The sequence below is a fragment of the Xenopus tropicalis genome, chromosome 3 (assembly GCF_000004195.4).
Source record: "Xenopus tropicalis strain Nigerian chromosome 3, UCB_Xtro_10.0, whole genome shotgun sequence".
NCBI classification, from domain to species: Eukaryota; Metazoa; Chordata; class Amphibia; order Anura; family Pipidae; genus Xenopus; species Xenopus tropicalis.
Genome location: NC_030679.2, coordinates 38,771,568 through 38,793,323, shown reverse-complemented (window position 1 = coordinate 38,793,323; position 21,756 = coordinate 38,771,568).

Sequence of the window (21,756 nt, the reverse complement as noted above, 5' to 3'; positions counted from 1 at the left end):
GTATATATAGAGGTAGGTAACAAGGAAAATTGACCACATAAAGTTAACTAAAAGGTAAACTGCCCCTTTAATGGTATTACTCAAATTAGTTGTTTCTTTTCAAAATGTACAGGTATGGGATCCCTTATCCGGAAAGCCGTTATCCAGAAAGTACCAAATTACGGAAAGGCCATCTCCCGTAGACTCCATTATAAGCAAATAATTCTAATTTTTTAAAATGATTTTTCTCTGTAATAATAAAACAGTACCTTGCACTTTATCCCAACTAATATATAATTAATCCTAATTATATTATAATTAAGCCTATTGGGTTTATTCAATATTTAAAGGATTTTTAACAGACTTATGTTATGGAGATCCAAATTATTGAAAGATCCCTTATCCAGAAACCCCCAGGTCCCGAACATTCTGGATAACAGGTCCCATACCTGTATAACAATCAGATTCCTGGACCTCCAATATTTTCCTCCTGCCTTATCTAATTAGAAGCCTGCATTTTAACAATTGCAAAAAATGTCCAAAATGTATTTACTCCTGATTTATTAAGTGCTTCATAACATCCACATCTTGCTAATAAAAAAAAAACTGTAACTAAAAGTCTAACACAAGCTGGGGATGATATAATAGGAAAACCCCAGAGCTCTCAGACTTAGAAAATAGATGCAGTAAGTAGTGACTATACTTTATTTAAATTGATAGAACAGACAGAAATGAGTCTACATAGAGTCTTTATTTCCCACAGGGACTAAGGAGAAGAGGAATACAGCAGGAAACTGCACGCTGCCACAGGTAAGTAAAAATATCCTTCAATAGTGAACTGGTTAACAAGACACAAAAATAATCAACATGGCAATGACAATCCACTTTAGTATTATATGGGAAATAAAGATACAGAATTGTGTGAGGTATTTCAGTCTGTGGCTAAATCTAAATACCAAAAAAGGTAATGTTAGTGGGTAGAGGTTATATACTAGAATACAGAGAAAAACTGGAGCCCCAGTTAAAGCATTTAGTGAAATGTGCACTGGAGGCTGAGGTACCCTACGAACTAGTATGTGTTGCTGGCAAATTATTATTTATGGGATAAAATGTCATTTTTACTTACTTTTTTGTACGTGATATTATTTATATGTAGTTCAGCATAGTACATTGTATAGGCAAAAGTAGATAAAGCATTATTTTGGCTGAATTGTATGTAACATCTAATATGTGTTAAACTCTTATTGACAATTTCCGTGCTGCCCTATAATGTTAAAACTTTGTAGTACCCGGGTACTCATTCCCATTACTATTCCTATATATTTATAAATTTGTAGGTACACATATTACTGGTGATTGATTTAGGAGTGGGGTAAAATGATGGATATTTTAGGAAAAAAGATATATATTTTTTTTTTTCAAGATCATTTTGTTATATCGTTATGACCTGAACCACAAGTACCACTAATAATACAGTGTAGCAGATGCAATGTAACTAAAGATGTTGAGGGATGGGGATAACAAAAATGGAGTAGACGAAAATGTGGAAAACTGGAGAGGCAGATAGCTAATATGAGACTAAAGCAATATATAAGCAGGCAGTTTTTACTGAACAGGTAACTGAATGATTCACAAGAAGGCAGGTTGCTAAATAGAACACTGGCCTTACCCCAAGGCTGCAAAGGAATTTTATAGGATCCCTAGCTTATTTCCCTAAAGCCTGCATGGTGCACTGCATAACACAGAGGGTGAAGCTCAGTAACTGACACCTCCCATTAGAAACTGTTAATATAAACCCCTAATCTCAAACTCTCTGTCATAGGTTCCATTATGTGAATTTCGGGGTGTACTGCTAGTTCTTGAGCTTCTTTTTCTGTCCTGGTCCCAATCAGGTTCTAGTTCATTTTCCTGTCGCTGCCATTACTTTCTGTTTGTGTTTGTCTAATTGTAGATAATACTATCACAATAGCCTTTCATTGCTTTTTCAAGAAATTATCCAAGCAACTGACTTTAACAGAATCTGCCATCACACCTTCACTCAGAAGGGCATTCCCCAACCTCACTACCGTCACCGGGAAGAACCACCTACTCTGCCCCTACTATCTGCCTATTATCCCCTCTAATGTACTTGTACAGAGTAATCATGTCCCCTTCAAGCGCCTTTTTTCCAGAGAAAACAACCCCAACCTTGACAGTCTAACCTCATAGCTTAAATCTTCCATCCCTTTACCAGTTTAGTTACAGTCTCTGCACTCTCTCCAGCTAATTAATATACTTCTTAAGGACTGGAACCCAAAACTGCACTGCATATTCAAGGTGGGGCCATACCAGAGACCTATAAAAAGTGGCAGTCTTTAACTGACAGTGAGACAGAAGAGGAAAGAGTGGGGGTTGGTTGCAACAGCAGAGTACCTGTTTGTTTCACCTACAAAATCTTAAAGCTTTTTTGTATTGCTTTTGGAAAAAAATATAACCCATACTGGAGCAAATGATGCTTGCTTTTGTTTTAACAATTATCTATAGCAATCCAAATGTTTTAAGCAATATCTCTTACTTGTGAATCACTGAAATTCTTAGAATTCTGAAGCGTGTTCAACCATCCCTCTCTTATTTCTGTTAAGTACCATGCTAGTAAACAAGTGCACTGGCTCTCACAGTAAACAGTAAACTAAATATTGAAAACGTTTACTTTCTAAGTATTGAACTCAATACTTTAATTCATATTATCATTATTTCTAATAGGTATCAATAAAAGATGTTGTGAGGATAAGAAAGGAATATTCTCTTTCTAGTAGGAAATGAAATAAAACAAATATAATGATAAGTCAGACAGTATTCCAAATATCTCCTGATTTCTTTTCAGACAACATTACTTTAATTCTCACTATGTCCTCTCCTATACAATATCTACACTTTACATCTAGATTTACAAAACCTTAAAAACCATGGTGGGTTGGGGGGCATCTTTCTAGGCACATACACAGGTAAAGTATGTGTTGGCATATTACTCTACTACTAACAGAATGATTTGCCCTAAATAACTGTATCTCTGCTTATGCATTGCTTTCTTGCTCCTCATAGAAAAAACCTTAAGAAATGTTGAGACATTTAGAGACTAGTAGTTACAAATTGCTATTTTCAAACCCCCAACCTGTGCCTTTAGGGATGGTTACATATGTAAACTAATGCACCACACCAATATAAGAAATACATATTTGCACAAAGGAGGGTAAATCTAGCTGGTGCAGAAGGGTGAACAACCACTAAAGGTACATTCATCTTTTGGTTCTGTTCAGTTCTGAGTGTAGAAATAATAAACAGTGGACCTTATTAGCAGACCTTACATACAGTATTGCTGCCATGACTGTGGGTCTCCAGAGCCATGTTTCTATTTGTGCAGGTGGTTGTGCACATCTGAATAAGTAGTAAGTAGGTATGATTGGCTCTTTTAGTTTGTCTACAGAGGGTTAAAAGTAATTTATCATGGCAATATAAAATAAATCTTTTGGGAAGTAAGCAGAGTGGTGGCAGTAAGGAAAAGGTTGTTGACCTTGCCTGCATTAAGAATTTGCAATTTGAATTTTATTCCCAAAAGAAGGTACAATTATTCTTTCTCTGAGTTTCCTTTTATATTTGTTTAGTATTTGGTAAGCGTTTTAATTACACAGATCTTATTCTTTATTCAGCATTGAATTCTACAAATGAGGTAAATGAACTATTTGCATGCACGGCTAGGTTGTCTGCTTCAAAAAAAGAATTCAACAAAGAATCTATTAATTGGCATCCATATTAATTCACAGTTTTCAGTGCCTGGTTCCTTATAAATATCTAATTCAGGGGACCTTTTGCAAACAAACAAGCTTAACCCTTTCTTCTATGTTTGTGACAACCACATTAGTGTAAATGCAGAGGTGCTGTGCTGTTAATTTCCATTGTTCAAATATTACAGTGATTTGTTTGGTAAAATGTGAAGAAAAAACAGTATGTGACGAGCATATAAAATACTATTGCCTTTAAACAAGCCCAGTATTATAAATTAAACTAAATATACACCTATTACATTTTTATAATGAAATTAAAGTGATGTAAATGGCAACAACAAAGCCCACAGCATTGGCCCAAACTAGTTGATACTGCACTTACAAAGCTTGCTTAGATATAAGACAACAGCTATAAATTGTTATTCTTCTACCAGGTGCAAAGTATGTGGTTCATAAAAGCTTTAACGTTAAATATAATTTTCTGGTGGTAATTTGAAAGAAAGCTTCTGATTGGTTAGCTCTGGATACTGTACCTGTTTCCAGTGGCTGTTTAGTCAAGACTGTAATAGCAACAACAGTTGAACAAGAATTACACCACTTGACTCCTCTTTTGGGTAAATTAGATGTAACGGTTTGCTGCTTGTTGTACATATCCTATTTCTGCAAATATGTTTTTCTTACTTCTTAAACATAGCTAGGATAGATAGGATTTTGATATTCTGTAATCATGCTTGAACTGCGCAAGTATCAATTGTAAATGAGAGCATTTATATTCATTCTGCTTCTCCGTCTCCAATAACGATCAGTCATTTTAATTTTGTAGCATCGTAACAAAAACAACTGATTTGAAATTTATATTCGTTTCTACAGGCAGTTGCACAGTCTCATTTTTGGCTTCTGCCAGATGGTTAATGACAATCACCATAACAATGTTATTTAGAAAACTGGAAAATAAATCCAAAAAAATGAAAACCTGTTAGTTGACAGCTTGAATTGAAGAGGGGGAACATACATTCTCTTTATTGGATGACAATTAGCCCAAAACGTAATCATGACTCAGATCATTACAAGAACATGTGCAAAGGTAAACTTTTATTCTAAGAAAATAGGGCATAATTAAATAAATTAATAAAATACATACTATGGCAAAATATTGGGTGAGGCTTGTTTAAAGGGATATTAATTCATTCCTTCTCTTTCAAATTATAAAGTTAAAGACAAGGAAACCTGAATTCACTGAGGTGGCAATATGACAGGCACCCCCAGTAAGTTCAATTACTAAAAAATGCACGAGCACCAATTTAGACTTGCTAGCACACAGTTACTATAAGTTTCATGAGTTGGTAAGTCTAATGAGGGATACCTGGGCAATAAAGGTAGATGGTGGTGTAGCCCTATGGAATAACCTTAGCAATTAAACTCACTGAGAGCTACCTAATACATTGGCTTTTGCATTAAAGGCCAGTGGTGTAACATTGCCCAAATAGGCCCTGGCATTTCAAGTACAAAGAGGCCCAAACAGCCCCCCACAGGCCCACTAAATAGTGACTGTCTATGGCATCTTACAGCAGCCCCTCTGGCATTGCCAGAACCCACAGATTGCCAGTCTAAGCCTGCAGTGGACCATAACAGTCTCGGGGCCACTGGTCATAGTGTTTAAAGCAGAGATAATGGAAGAAGTTGAATGCATTTTACTGTGTGATTCTACAGGTTACAACCTTTACAATGATGTTTCTCCAATTCCCACCATACTGTTTGGCCACACTAATTTATGACATTTTGTAGTTGGATTTTAAACTTAAAAAGCCTGTGGGAGATGCTAAGGAGTTTGGCTATTTTTTTGCCTTGAAGACTACCCCCAACCACACAAAGACTGCAAAATTTTCAATGCATGCTATAAATAGCGCTCGTTTTAACGCACCTTAGTGAATCAACCCTAAATTGTTTAAACTTCTTTATTTATGAAGGGTACAATTGATATTTCCATGTCTAATATATGTAATTCATCTTTTTCAAATAATTGATACATATCTTGTTTCAAGTTGATGGATCACCTAGGAATGTGCTTGCTTTCTACACCGGGGTATCAGTTGTCTTACATTAACCTTTCCATTACACATTAAATCTACATTTCACCAATATGAGACCTTTTTCACCAGCTGAAGAATTTGCAGTCAGGAATGTTTGTGAAATAAGATCAGTCTAGTGAATTATATAACAGCAAGTATTTATTTTTACTTGTAATCTGTTATTTGCAACTACATACATTTATTAAAAGGGAGGGGAGGATTATTCACAAATGTGCAATTATAAAAGTGCTAAGTCACCCTCATCAAGGTTAACTCTATATCATGGCCCTAAATTAAGTCTAGTTTTCATTAGCCTCTTCATGTTTGGAAAATGGCTTCATCTAATTGGCTGTTTTATCGGGTTTGTTTGTTGCCTTTTTGTGTGAATTGGGGGATTGATTCATAAGTAATTGGTTGTTGACATAAACTTTACAACAAAGCCATCTGTAGTCTTTCTGTACCCACTGCATTACTCTGTGATTTTACACATCTTGTATAACAATAATGCATCAAGCAGAACACACAGGAGAGCACAGATGCCCGCACAGAATTAGTCCTATGTCTTTTTGGAAGGAGCCACTGTTGTTGCTGTGATATCTTTATGTATAAAATGTTTCCCATTGACTTCAGGGGCCTTGAATCTAGTGGGCATAAAATGTGCCTTCTTGGCCAGGGATCCTCAAACTACGACCCACGGGACGGATCTGGCCCCCCAGGGTAATTTACCTGGCCCCCGCTGCATCCTCACCCCTGGCAGCGGAGTTTTTGGCCCTAACTCCATGGATTCGAAACCGAAATCCTATGACTATCTGAACACAACATTCACACACAGTCAACAGTCTAAGCACAAAATAACTGGAACGTCACAGACAAGTCAAGTATTTTATTGCAAAACCCAACCCAGAATGCCACCTTCCCGACTAACGTTTGATGAGTAGGCGGAGTTACTAAGTGCCCAGATCTGCGCAGGCTGCTAACAAGCGCTGGGCTGTTGCAAACTCTTCTGACGTTTCCTGTGGAACAGGCCTGACCAGGAAGTGTTGCTATGCACGACCATCAGAGCAGCGCTGAGGCCTCGGCCCGGCTTCCTGCGCGCCAATTTCAAACCGCTTCTCCGCCCACTGTTCTGTTATCAAGTTTTGCCCACTTACCCTTAAACCCTGATGAACTGTGTCCGGCTGGGGCAGGGAAATCAGCTCGCAAAGGGATGAGAGCTTAAGCAGCTTTTCCGGTGTTTCACAGAGCGGAAAGGAGAGATTAATCTTTGTGTGTAAGTCAATGTAATTTTGCGAGTCCGGGGGGGGGGGGCTCCGGCCCCCCAACAGTCTGAGTGCCCATGAACTGGCCCCTTGCTTTAGAAGTTTGAGGACCCCTGTTCTAGGCTATCTTAATCAATTACATTAGAAAAATAAACTTCTCAAACATGGCGATACCAGGGTTTCTCAAGAAAAGGTTTTAGGGCTGCAGTTGGTGGGCTCTTGATATCAAGTTCTCTGGTGCCCTTGGTGCCCCAGTCTGAGACTGAATATAAACTATCCTATCAGTGCAAGGCACACCTTTTGACACCCCATAACTGTGGGGAAATGTGCGTGACAGCAACAGCACTTGGGGTTATAAATTAGCTCTAACATATCAGACACAGGGTTGAGGAGCGTTTACCCAGACAGAAAATTGGTAAAATATCCTTATTGCTTAAAATGTCAACATTTTAAAAAGTCAGATTTATGAAGGAATTACTTCCCAGGATTCTAGAATTTCAATAAGCATCTATTTCAGAGTTATTTAAATGTACCGTGGTAGAGCTCTTGTAGACATGTGCCTTGGTGAGCCTTTAGAGATCTTTTATCCTTGAAAGTAAAAAAAAATAGAAGAAATGTTCTTCAGACATACTATTTGTGATATTAGGTAAATCAGTAATGGTACAATCATTATTTCATTGAATATTGTAACTTCATGCAATTTCAGCTGTTGCGTATTATTAGATATCCAGTTTGACTCATTCCGTTGCCCATGTGGGCTGTTTTCAGCAAAGTGCTGCCAAAACAGTTCGGCCTCTGCAGAGCAGAACAATGCCTTAATTGCACAGATTGTGATTGTACTATATATGGGCTAGCAGGTTTAGGCTGAATAGAAAATACACTGTGAAATCACATAGGCATCAGAGTACCTTATGAAATGAAAACAGCATTTCTATTCAATTTTAATTTGTGCATATGAAGAATCCAGCCTTCCCTGAAACTTTTAAGTACTTGTGATATTAATTTCTAATTTGGAGCCAATTTATCAGCAAGTTTTATAGGCATACAGTATAACAAACAAACAAGGAGAAAGTCTTACCACATATTTTAGTTCTGTAATTGTTGCTTGGAATGGCGAATAAACAAAGAAACACAGCTCTTGTAGCAAATAAAATCATGTTTATAAGTTTTAGCATTATTGGTATTTAGTGTATTGTATTTTATGATATAGGTTCAAAAGAGGCTTCTGGTTACATTTGCTTTTAACTTTGTTTAAACTTCAAAAGCAGTCTATAGTTTTATTTTACCAAAGCAACAGTAGTGCTACATACAGTGTACTTATAGGAGAGAAAGAAGACCTACTTCTTGAGCCACGACATGAAGAAGTCTCTATAATAAATGACAATCATGCTACAACTAGAGATGCACCGAATCCACTATTTTAGGATCTGGCCAATCCCCAAATCCTCTGTGAAAGATTCAGCTAAATACTGAACCAAATCTGAACCCTACTTTGCATATGCATAGGGTTAAAGACATCCATGCTCACCTTCAATGTTTATTCGCCAAAAAGTAACATGATTTTAAAGATTTGGATTTGGCTGACCAGGCACATGGATTCGACTGAATATGAATCCTGCTGAAAAAGGCAGAATCTTTGCCGAATTCTGAACCAAACATGGATTCAGTGTGTCGATTCTTTTTGGTCTCTTATATAATCATTAAAGCCCATTAGACCCAGTTACGGTAAGAGGTGGGGTGATAAAATGCTTGAGATATAAAAGAATGACTATTAATGGTGGGGTGGCATTAACAAATAAAAGTTTGAAAACTACATTGTTGTTTATGGGTGGCATGCAAGGAAAACTATACTCTAAGTCACTACATACAGTATATTCCACCCTTCATGTTAAGCATAGGATTTCCATTCCACCAAAATTGTCTTCTATATATAAAAAGAACATGAGCATGCCCTAGAAGCACCTATCAAACCAGAGCACAATAACATTTAACAATTTTTTCAATTACATAATAGGTCACCAAGTTTTAAGCTTTGGGTTACAAAATTAAAGGCATGGATCCTCACTGTAATAAGGATTCCATATCTCTGGATACACCCCCTATGTAAGGGGTGTAGGCTTACTGTGCAATCCCAGTATGCCTACATAAAATAAACAAGATTATTTTGCTCCACTAACACAATAAAAATAATTTTTAAATTATTATTTATTAGGCATATAGGTCCTCTTTTAAAGTAAGGATTTAAATGGTGGAGCACTCACTGTTGATTCTCAATAGTAAGTTAAAGGGAATGTAACTCTTCTCCAATTAGAATTATCCATACCACAGTCATCTCTCTGTTGCTCACTGTTCACTGCTAGCAAGTAAAGCATGTAAAAAAGGTGAAAAGCCTTACATGAATATTTGATTTTGTGACAGGTGAGACACAACTGCAACAGCAGAGTTAGTAATGCAGAATGGCATTGTAAATCATAAACTGCCCATTTCAGTTAGCCTTTCTATCTAAGGCAGAGCATGGCTTGATTCCAAGAAAACAATAGGAAAAGAAAAACACTAGATAAACCCTGATATGTAATAAAAGGCACAAAGTTTGCCCAGATGCAGTAACCAATAGGATGTTTGCACACCCAGTTAATGCTACCTACTGATTGCTTGCTATAGGTGACTAGGCTTTTTTATTACATAACCCTAATAGAAGTTTTGTATTTTTCTACCAAAAAGATTTACTTATGTATTGTAAACGTTGGGGGCAGTCATTTATTTGGTGGGTCAAGATGGGAATGCAAATATCATACAAGCCCACAAGCAGCCCATATTAATCTCATTAGATGTTTTTAAGATATTTTTATTTTATAAGATATTTATTTGGCCTTTGAGTGGTACTTGCCATAATTTGTCCTAACAGTCAAGCACTTGCTGTCATGGGAGTCTTAATCTACACACTGCAGAAGATAATTAGATACATATTGTATTTTAAAGTGGCTGTTTACCTTAAAATAAACTTAAGTGTGATGTAGAGCTTGATATTCTGAGACAATTTGCTATTGGTCATTACTTTTTATTTTGAATTTAGCTTTTTGTTCAGTAACTCTCGAGTTTTAGAATTTCAGCTGCTATCTGGTTGCTAGGATTCAGATAACCCCACCAACCAGGCAGTGGTTAGAATGGGAGGCTGAAATCTGAATAGCACAGGGGCTAAATATAAAGATAAATCATTAAAAGTAACAATAACAATAAAATGGTAGCCTCACACAGGCTGCCAAGGTCAGCGACCCCCATTTGACATTTGAAAAGAGAAAGAAAAAGTTCAAAAATAATATTAAATGAAAAATGGGGATCAGTACCAATAAATCTGAAGAGCAAGTCAGATCTCAGTCAATTCCTTCCTTCTCTGCATATGGCCTCTCACAATTCCTATGTTTAAGTTTAAACATAGGAATTAAGTTTAATATCCCATGAATTTATGATTTTAACTGCACTTACTAGTACATGAAAATTGGTTGGTATGGATTACGAGATGTCGGGGGGGGGGGGTTAGAATGGATAATGAGATGTGGGGGAAACCTTGCTCTTGTTATAATATCGACACTTTAGTGTCATAATGAATGACTTTCAAATTCTGATGCATTCTAAATTGATTACAGCTGGTGCTCTGACATTAAAGTAATTGAATGAGCTGGGTAATCTTGTCAGCTCTCCTTAATCACAGCTCCATAGCAGTCTTGTCTAGACCACCAGTCAAAAATGCCTTGTCTTTTCTTTTCTGGTATAACTAAACAGTATCTATATATTGTATGTACTGTGATAAGGTTTCCTGTACCATCTATGAAATAACCAAGTTAATCTTCAACATGTCCCTGCATTCTCTCTCGTTACATGACCGATTATTATAAATTGCCTGTGTGTTTCTATGCCCCAAATGCTTAACCTTTACATCTAAACTGAATCTTAATTGCTACTTTGACTTCTACATCTGAAAGTTAATGAGCCCCCCCCTGTAGTCTGATACCTTATGTAGTCACTTTTTTAGAGCCCCCTTCTTCATGTTTATATCCATATAAAACTAGTGCTACCTCTCTTTCTTATTTAGCAATATAAAAATCAGAAAGAAAGGAACAGAGACTGGAAGACTGGTATCTGTTTTTTTTACTTTCAAAAAAGGAAAATCTGCCTGTAGAACAAATTCCTAATTTTCTTTCTTTATAAAGAAAGTCAGTAAAATAAAAGAGCAGTTAAGCATCTAAGAGACACGAGCGGAAGGAAAGAACTTTGTTTTATAAAAGTAATAGGCTTAAAACCATTTTAATGGATAGGTAAGTTTATTTACAGAACCAAATACATGTCATTATCTTGTGGAACATGAATAGAAGGCAAAGTATCAGTTTGCAAGCAGGAATTGTCAACATCTTCTGAACTTTGTGCAGTAATGGCCTTGTATATAACTTTCAGCTGTTAACCGCAACAGAGTGCAAGAGCGCATAACCTTATGGTATCTTCCATGCCCAGATTCTGTAACAGTACTTATAAAATTATTTATATGCGTATTTATTTTCCTAGGCTTTAATCATCAGTCGGCATCTGTCTTTAGTTGAGCACACACAGAATAACCTCAGACCTTTCCTTACAATCTGATTTGAGGTTGCTGAAAACCAAGTCTCTTTCACTGTTTCAATGTCAATTTTCTTTTTAATGTGCGGATATCTCAGGAAACCAAGAGTATCCATGATTGCACAATAATTAAACAAAACGCTGTATTCTGATTCAGTCAAAAGGCTTTTTAAAAATGAGGGACGCAATTACTTGGCAATAGCTAGGTGCATTTACCAATACATCACTTCAGTTCAAAGGGATACATTCCCGTTATTGTTTGCTTTCCTTAAATCTATGCTTATAGTTCCCTTCCATGTGTTTATTCGGCATGCCAATGAGGTGATACAAGTAAGTTAAATGTATAAACTGAAAGTTTATGTCTCTACTGAAATATTTCAGCATCACGCACCGGACACTTTCACCAGCAATGCTGGGAACTGGGTTTCCTTCTTAGGAGATTTTGGATGTTGTGCTAAAGCTCTGCTATTTTAGGGCATACTGTACGTCTGCTGATTGACAAAACAAGTGAATTACCATTTGATGTCCCTGTTTTCATTGCTTGCAAAGATCTTATTTCAGCAGAACGTGTTTGGCTGGCTTGAGCAGTTGTTGATACATTTCATATTATTGTTTTTCTAAAAGATATTAAAGGACTGTTGGATGGGGAAAATTGCTTTCCCTGTTATGGGATGGAAAGTTCCTTAAAGATGTTTAACAGTGAGGCTGGAAAGACTTTGATAAAGCAGTTAAAGACAGCAGTAGAGCAGTGCATTAACACAGACATTATACTTATAGTGCAAATCAACCCTTTTAGTGCCAGATACCATATAGTATACAGTGCCTGCATAACAGTCCTGTAGATTCTATAATTCCAGGGTTCCCTTTTGATCCATGCTTAATAATGATGTGCAGGTTAGGAAAAACTCAACCCTTCCCTAACCTGCAAAACCGTAACTCGCACCCAACCCTAACCCACAAAATGTTACCTTTGTAGGACCCACACCCAACCCCTACCCCCATCTTTATGTTCTCTACACTAGTGCTGCGCCCTTTAGAAGCAGAGGAAGAGTGTACTTCCCCAGTCTGACCGACACCCATCCCAAACCCGCAACAGTCGCCTAAATGTGAACCCTAACCTGCCTGACCTTAGGGTAAGTCCAGAGCTTGTGGGTCAACCCGCACATCACTAGGTCCCAGGTATGGAATGAGTTAAAGGAGGGATAAGAATGAGCACAGTAAAAAGGGCTTGTGTTTGAAACTGCACCAAAGTGGGAAGAAAATATTGCATGTGCTAAGTTGTACTGCTCATATTCACCAAGAGTGAGTGGCTCTGTACTGTATTGTATTCTTCATAGGCAGTTCCGTCTCTTTACCATAGCACTGTTTATGGGATTTTTTATAAATGCTTGGGAGCTAGGGCTGTGAACATATAGGTTCCTAAAGGGGTTGAAAAAAAGTATCCAAAACATTTTGCCAAATAATATAAAATATAATTATAGCCAATTTTAAAAAATACATTAATTACAAATGACATTTACTTTTAATGTAACTGTTATATAAGTATCTAACATGCTATTTTTTGCACTGCTTTTTCTGACAATATGATAGACGTTAGCTGACCCTTGAAGGTGAATGGAGTATAGCTGGCTTCTGCCAATAGCGAAGGGCAGACAGATATTGCTGTTAATAGCAAGAGAAATTAAAGAAAATTATAATTGTTTAAATTAGAAACTATGGGAAGTGGCTTTGCCCTATTTTAAAGATTCCTTATACCTGTACTGTACATGAAGCATGAATAGGTGACAATCACAATAGCACAATACATTTGTTTCTCATCTTTCTCTAAGGAGAAAGGACTTTAGGAGCCCCAAGCATAATAGCTGCACCCCCTAATGCATATAGATCAGTGCTGTCCAACTTCTACGGTGCCGAGGGCCGGAATTTCTCTAGCATACATGGTGGAGGGCCACTAATGGAAGCCAGTTTTGACCACTCCCCTTTTTGAAACCACACCCACTTCAAACCACACCTATTTTATCACAATGGTGGTAGCACAGCAAAATCCCAAATGCTTGGTCCTTACTGTGGGGATATCAACCATCATTCATATGTGAAAGAATTATGTCATATTAAGATATACCCTTAAATTCCATATGCCTCCTCCTCCCCTGTGGATAGCAGAGCAACCCCCAGTACATAATTACACACCTTTGGGACCATTTAATGGCCAACTGCTAACAAACTCCCACAACAAACCCCTGCCAGGTTCACCTCCCACAAGCAGCATAGGGCAAGCAGAGTATGGCACACACAGGCAGCACTCTGCCTGTCCTATGCTGTCTGTGTGTGCCATACTCTGCCTGTCCTACACTGCTTCTTTGTGCCATACTCTGCCTGCCCTACCCTGACTGTGTGTGCCATACTCTGCCTGCCCTACCCTTCCTGTGTGTGCCATACCCTCCCTGACCTATGCTGCCTGTGTGTGCCATACTCTACCTGCCCTATGCTGGCTGTATGTGCCATACTCTGCCTACAGTACCTATGTCTGAGGTGTGAAGAAGTGAACAATGGGAGTGATTACAGTCTGAGCCTGAGGTGTGAACACTGCAGGGGGTGAACAATGCAGGTATTAAAAGGTGTGAAAAACACAGGGGATTACATTTTTAAACAATACAGAGGGATTACAGCTTGAATCTGAGGTGAGAACCATGCAGGGGGCCAGTTAATCTCAGTACTGATACCATTTAATGCTTACTCAAAGGTAAGCCATCAAAGCAGCCAGACAGGTGGGGGGCCACACAGAGGGGGGTCGCGGGCCGCATGCGGCCGGTTGGACAGCACTGATATAGATACAAATATACACAAAAGAAATGCTTGGTGCTCCTAAAAAATAAATATAATGTGAAGCCACGAGGTACAACCTGATAATTCAATGCCTATTTATGGAAAAAAGATTATGGAATATAAACCTTATCTATAAATAGGTTAAATTTTACCTTTAAAGCAACAAAATCAATAACACTCTGTAAAGCTATAGAAACAAATGACAATAATTAATTAAAACCAAATTGTTATTCATTGTGCGTGCTAATTGTGTAATTGTTATTCAGGGAGCCCTCTTGATGTTTCATGTTAAATACTCATGCATATTTTTCACCCTGTTTGAGTGTTTGTTTAACCAATTAATTAAGGAAAAGGGGATATTCTGCATTGATTAGCATATTAATGATAGAATATATTCCCTATGGCAAAGACATTTACATATGCTCATTGTTTAATCGCCTCTTGTTTCTCAACAGTTCAGGCAATCATAACTCAGTAAAACAAATACAATCATATTGCAAATAAGCTTTATTGTGTCTATTTGCAGAAGCCACTTTTCCAAAACGATTACATAAGTCAAAATAGGTTTTGGGTTCAGGGATATGCTTCAAATTCATCTGTCAAGATTCTACCATAGTTGTAATGCTGTGCAACATTATGTCTCACCTACTACACGTAGATGGTTAGGTTGTCTGGTCCCATTGCATCACATGAAGCCCACGCTTATGACGCTGAGAGATTGGTGCTTGTGTCATGTTCATGTGCGCTACTAGGCACAGAGCCACATTTATCCCTGTCAATCATCATGTCAGTAGTTGTGTTGGTGCTCCTGCACATACAATTTGGTGCCAGTTACTTACATATTTATTTGCTTATAGACCTTACAACCTGGTTTACTTTGTTCCAGTTCTTTTGCTTGTGTTTTACTGTCAGTACACTAGAATCACAGAAAGTCAAACGTTCAGTTTCTCATGTGTAGCAATGATCACTTTGCAATGCAGCATAGGCAGAGACCGCAGCCCCAAGGGTAAGGACAGGGCCCCATTGCATTCTGTGTCCTTTACTGCTCCCTAACTTGGGCAGTCTGCAAAGTGCCCCTAAAATCTTTAGTATTGAATACAGGTAAAGGACCCATTATCCAAAATGCTTGGGACCTGGGGTTTTCTGGATAAGGGATCTTTCCGTAATTTTGATCTCCATACCTTAAGTCTACTAAAAAATCAATAAAACATTAATTAAACCCAATAGGATTGCTTTGCATCCATTAAGGATTCATTCTCTCTTAGTTGGGATCAAATACAAGGTACTGTTTTATTTTTACAGAGAAAAAGGAAATCAATTTGAAAAATCTGAATTATTTGCTTAAAATGGAGTCTATGGGAGACAAGTTTTCCATAATTCGGAGCTTTCTGGATAACAGGTTTCCAGATAACGGATCCTATACATGTACAGAATTATTGCTATAGAATTTACTAAACCATGGCAGTTAGTAATAGAAACTAATGGCTAAATTTTAAGATTTATGTGTATTCTCTATTTAAATAAAAATATTTACTCCATTTCCAATTGACTTGCTAGCAAGGGTTTTGGAAGCAAGAGGATGTGAGGGACATGAGTAAAAACATAGTCACCAAGTACTTGTAATGATTCTGGTTTCAGTAATAAAATTTACAACTTGAAATCTCTGAAGACAAAAAATAACCCAGAATATTTCAGTAGTTTATTAATGCCTGATCGTAACACTGGTAGAGGTTTTAAGCATTTGATTGACAAAGATTGTGGAAAATGGTTGTGTGTAGTGTATTGGCAGTTACCCAGTAAAAATGCATATTTTCATGGTTGTTGGTAATGGCATAAACTGTTGGAAATTATAACCTTAGATTTGAAATATAGGAGACAATAACTGGTACTTGCTGACCTGCAGTTCAAGAGTAAGATTATTGTTGATGGAATGCACCTACTCACTGAAAATAAGGGACTGACAAAACAAGAAGGCAGAAATTAAAAATCTGAAAATAGTCTAATGCCTTGGAGTGCTTCTTGTCTACCAACGCATTTCATGCCCTAATGGTTACAACTTGAAATGACTCTTAATCATCTGATTTTATCATTCTGAATGTCAAGGATTTGATGCAATCTTCATGCACTTTTGTGCCCTACTCTGAATTCCATTTTACATTTTAAAAGGGTATTGTAGCAAACCAAGTCCCAGATTCCCTTTAGCAATATTCCATCCTGTCTGGCTGTCTGTCTCTAACTTTGTTTTTTCCAATTAGTTTTTACATTTCATATAATGCAGTTCTTTGTGTTAGCCAGTGGTTTAAAAACCTGGGGGTCAGGGCTCCCAACCCATGAGGCCTTCCAAAAGATTGTCTGCACAGTGCAGATGCTGCTAGAATCATCAGGGGTGGATGGGGTGATGTAGGAGAGGAGGTCCAGCTTACTTATGTCAGGGCCTGCTTTGCTCTTGCCAGGGATGAAGTCGGGACCAAGGAGGAAGCAATACAAATAGTCCAAAGTGCAGTATCTAAAGGGGTAACGGGACTGTCTACTGTAAGTCAATTTCAGGCACAGGTCAGGGCAGGCAGCAAACAGGATAGTCAGAACGAAGCAGAGAGGGGGAAAAAAACAGCAGATCAAGCAGAAATAACAATTTGGGCACACCCAGGAAATTTCCAACTCTTATCTTTGAATTTCACAACAAGCGTGATGACGTCATGCACCAGCCCCTTACTATGCAGTGCGCCAACATTCTATGGGCATTGCCATCTTGGATTTTCACACAAAGCAGATAATTTCTGACCAGAGCACTCCTGACAACCTGTAATTGTGAAATCCTGAAACATTATAAAGCCTGGAGTCATACACCTCTTTCATTCACTCACTGCAAAAGCATTAATTCCTCCCTGGAAATCCCCCTCCACCTAGTCTTTTGCTTCTCTATCCTATCTCTACAGGCCTCCTTCAGTAGAAATAACCTAACACCAACTTTTTAGCTTCCCCATCATGTTTACACAGGCCCCCATTAGTATACTCCCTCGCATACAATGGCCATCCCTCTGTCGGTCTGATTAACTTCCTTACCAAACCCTCTACTGCCCCCTTTTCCCTCAATTAAATGTCAGTTCTAAATGCCAGAACTTAGTCACTACTGTTGTCTTTTTCTTGTTCTTTGTTTTCAGAAAACAAATCAGAGACATGTTGGAATATTTTGGGTCCATTTTATTGCATACATTCGATTTTATGAGCATAAAATTAATTAAAGTCATATACCTCACCAAACAAGTTATTTACCTCCCAATATTCTGCTGTTTAAATTCTAATTTTTGTAGCCCATTGTTTGCAGCCACTTTGGTGTATATTGTATGCGCAAATTCTGGGCCCGCACATGCTCATACACCCTTACTACTAGAGTTTACTTTTACTAGAATGCAGGCAGGCGCTGAATATCTGTCTATAAGGTATGGCTGTGCACAGAAAGGCACTGTGGCTGGCAGTGACTCCAAAACAATAACTTGTTTGGTCACGTCTGTCATTCTGTCTGTGTCAGTATGGTTTATAGTAAGAATGGACTGTGTCAGACCTTTGCACCAGTAGAAGAAACCTCTGTAGACCTATAGGTGCCTTTTAAAATTTTATATCTCTCTCCACAATCTCCGTTCCTTACAATGAATGTTCCTTCCAGTGTACTTTTTTTCTTGTAACAAGTCCCATTAGCATAAAGTTTAATTGGGCACAATAAAACTCATGTACACACATTACTGACCTGCTCAAATTATGCATGCATTCATTTCCCACTGAATAACAATACGCTGCATCTGTTTCATACATATAAACGAGATACATCTGTACAATATGTTCATCTCCCAGAGTACAGTACCATGGATTGCTTGTTAAGTTTTTATGACACACACCCGTTTATAATGATTTACCAGACCTTGATTAAGAAACCAATATACTGTAATTAGAGCCAACTGACAGATCAACAAATGTTATATCTAATTAATTAACACGAATGCTCCACGCTGTCGCTGCATATAAAAACGATTGCTTTCTCCTTCATGCATACTGTATTCCTACTCATTGAATAATCCTGCTGCTAAGAACTGCCCCTAGTAACTTTAGAGAGCACAATGGCTCTCTAAATGGTGCATTTGATGTTCTGCCCCAGGGGGCCCGGAAGCACCCACAGTTTAAAGGACTGGATGCATAAAGAACATAACATAACCTTCTAAAGATTAGCATGCATTGAGGCAGATTCAATTCAATGAGAAAAAGTTATCTCTTGGTTTATCTCGTGAAAACTTACGGATTCAATTAGAGGAGAAATACTTTTCTCCAAATTCAGTTCCAGTTTTTTCCCATAGACTTCAATAGTTTTCACGTGATGAACTTTGCTTTTCTGAATTGAATTGCATCTCAAATTGAATCTTGGCCATGAGTTTTCATGTGATAGACCTTTTTCTCACTGGATTGAAGCTGGCCCATTGTGTTTAGGAGTTGCCAAAGAAATAATTATTTAATGTATTAACAGTGTAGTAAGTATTGAACTTAATAAGCTTTAACATTTAATTTAAGAATGCATAATTATTAGAATCTTGATTTTACCTTTCCTTGCACAGAATGAGAGTCTTCCCTACGAATGCTTACATTCAAAGTAAATGTAAAAAGTCAAAATTATTTGCAAAATTTGTTATTCACTGTTCATCAGTAGGTACTCATAACCAATTTCATGATCAATCCACCGAGAAACCCTCTGTATAATGAGCTGCTCCTTAATTTACAGCCTACCAGGCTGCAGCTAGGGAGTTTGTTTATACAGAGGGCTTCTAAGTAGTCTGGGGCTCTGTATTAGTTGTGCCCATTCAAACCAAATGTGTTCTGTGACTTTAATTTAATTGTCAGATTTTGGCCTTCTTAACAAAATAACCCTAATCACTGAAAAAGGCAATCCCTTTAAAGGAGACATATCCTAAAAAATAGACTGCACTAGTGAATTATACTCCTCTAGATATAGAAGGATTGTGCTAAAAAAAAGTAGTGTTTCAAACTGATTTATTGAGGAACCGGCAGCTCTCAGTACACTGCAGTGTAGGATAGGAACCAATCAGCAGCTAGGCTCACCTGATAGGGAACTGAAGCCTGTCTGTGCTTGTGTGACAGCAGGGCTGTGATTGGCTCTCCCCCTCCTACTGTGCTTCTGGCAGGGACCGTTATGACACGCCCACCCCTCATTCAAACTCCGACAGAGAAGTGATAGGATCTATAGGGAGCTCCAATAAAGGGGCCATTGTTACAGATAGGGTTAATGTTTAGCCCAAAGGGAAACCAGCACTGTATATTATTCATAATTGCCTACAAAATTAAGGTTTTTCCCATTTATCCAATATGTCTCCTTTAAAATTGCACATGTGAAAAATCAAATACATTGACAAACATGTTACAGAAAAAAATTACAGTGCATGTGGTATTTAAACAATAGAGATGCAAAAGTCAGTTTATTCATTTATATTTTTGAGCAATAGATTTTTTTGTGATGAAAACTATAGGCAAAAAGAATGCACAAACCCTATTGATTACAATGAACCCCATTAATGCATTTTTTAGGCTTTTGTGTGTCCAGATAGTCTCAGAAAATAAATGGTTCACTTGAAAATGGTCTAATCAAATTTTTGTCCTTGGCAATTGTAATCAAAGTGTTTTTTTATAAATTCGCCCTCCATTCAATTGTCACATAGCATCCTTCAGTATGGTTTCAAACTTTCATTGCTTATGACCTGCCCTTTTGTGGGTGACAACTTCCAAAAACCTACAAGAGTGACTGCATATAAAAATAAAATATGGTAAACTATTGCTATTGCATCTTCAAAGGAACCCAAAGGCAACTGATTTAAAGCCCAAGACTGTAGTACAGCATACTTACATGAGCGTTTTTGACCATGATTATTTGAAATAAGGACATGATGACCACACGCTAGTGTGTTATGTGAACAAGTGTCCGGAGGTGGTTGTATTTGGAACAGGGGACAGGACAGAAGGACTGGGCGGTGCCAAGCACAATTATACAGAAGTGCATGGAGCACATTTTGACACAAGTAGCTTTAATAATAATGGTTTTACACACAACTGACTGCAGGGAAAGTGAAGAAACTGCAACTGCACTCGTGGATGTACATGAGCCCTATTTGCATGGTCTGAAAGAGTATATAAACCCTCCACAACACTGCTCCCCCTAGTTCTCTAACAGATTACAGATACCAGAAAATGTATGTATCAAAAGTCTGCTGGAAAAAAAGGTTACAGATACAAAGAATTCACCAGTGAGAAGGATGTTTTACCAGCACTACGTCGGCCATCTTGCTATTATATTAAATTTGGATAAAACTGTGTCATTTTAACAGTAAGCTATTACACTGTTTTCAAATAACAAGAGGGAGAACATACTGCTTTTCAGATGTTCTGTGCCATCAAGCAGTGTTTAAAGGAGAAGAAAAGCTACTGAAGCAGTTTATTGCCATTAAATTAGCCATAATAGTGCAAGCTAAATCGCTATATTTATTCTGCAGAAAGTTTACCATACCTGAGTAAAACAGCCCTAGAATCTCTCTTGTTTGTTTAAGATAGTAGCTGCCATTTTAGTCTGGTCTGACGTCACTTCTCTGTTTGGATCTCCTGCTGCCTTGACTCTCACTGCTGAGGGGAGGGGGGAGAAGGGGAGAGGGAGATAAGAACAAGCTGCACAGGCTCATGCTGTACCCTAAAAGGTTTGAGCTGAATAAAGGAAGTCTGACACAGAAGCTCATGTGTAAAGAATAGAAGGAAGAGAATTCAGTGTTTTTTTTTCGCAGAGCAGCACTACTGTAAGTGCTTATGGCTGTATTTGCATAGACCTTTCTGATAAAGCTTATTTTTAACCTTTCCTTCTCCTTTAAAGTTTCCAGCTGGAGAACATTGATAACATGTTGGTATATTCTGTAATTTGTAGTCCAGTAAAATTTGAGTAAAGTTAAACAGCAAGTGTTTACTTCCCATTTAAAGTTTTGCAGGAGCAAAAACATGGAATCAGTTGTTCTTATATACAATAGACAATTGTGTTTCTAATTGCATCCTTTTTAATTGGCAGGGATTCATTTTAGCTGTGATCAGAGAGTTACACCAAGATAAATGGGAAATTTCAAGAATCTTAATTGACTTCCTTGACGTTACCAAATATTTCCATTACAGTCGCTAGTTAATTGTCTATTCTGTAAATAAGATTTCATGTTACATTATTAT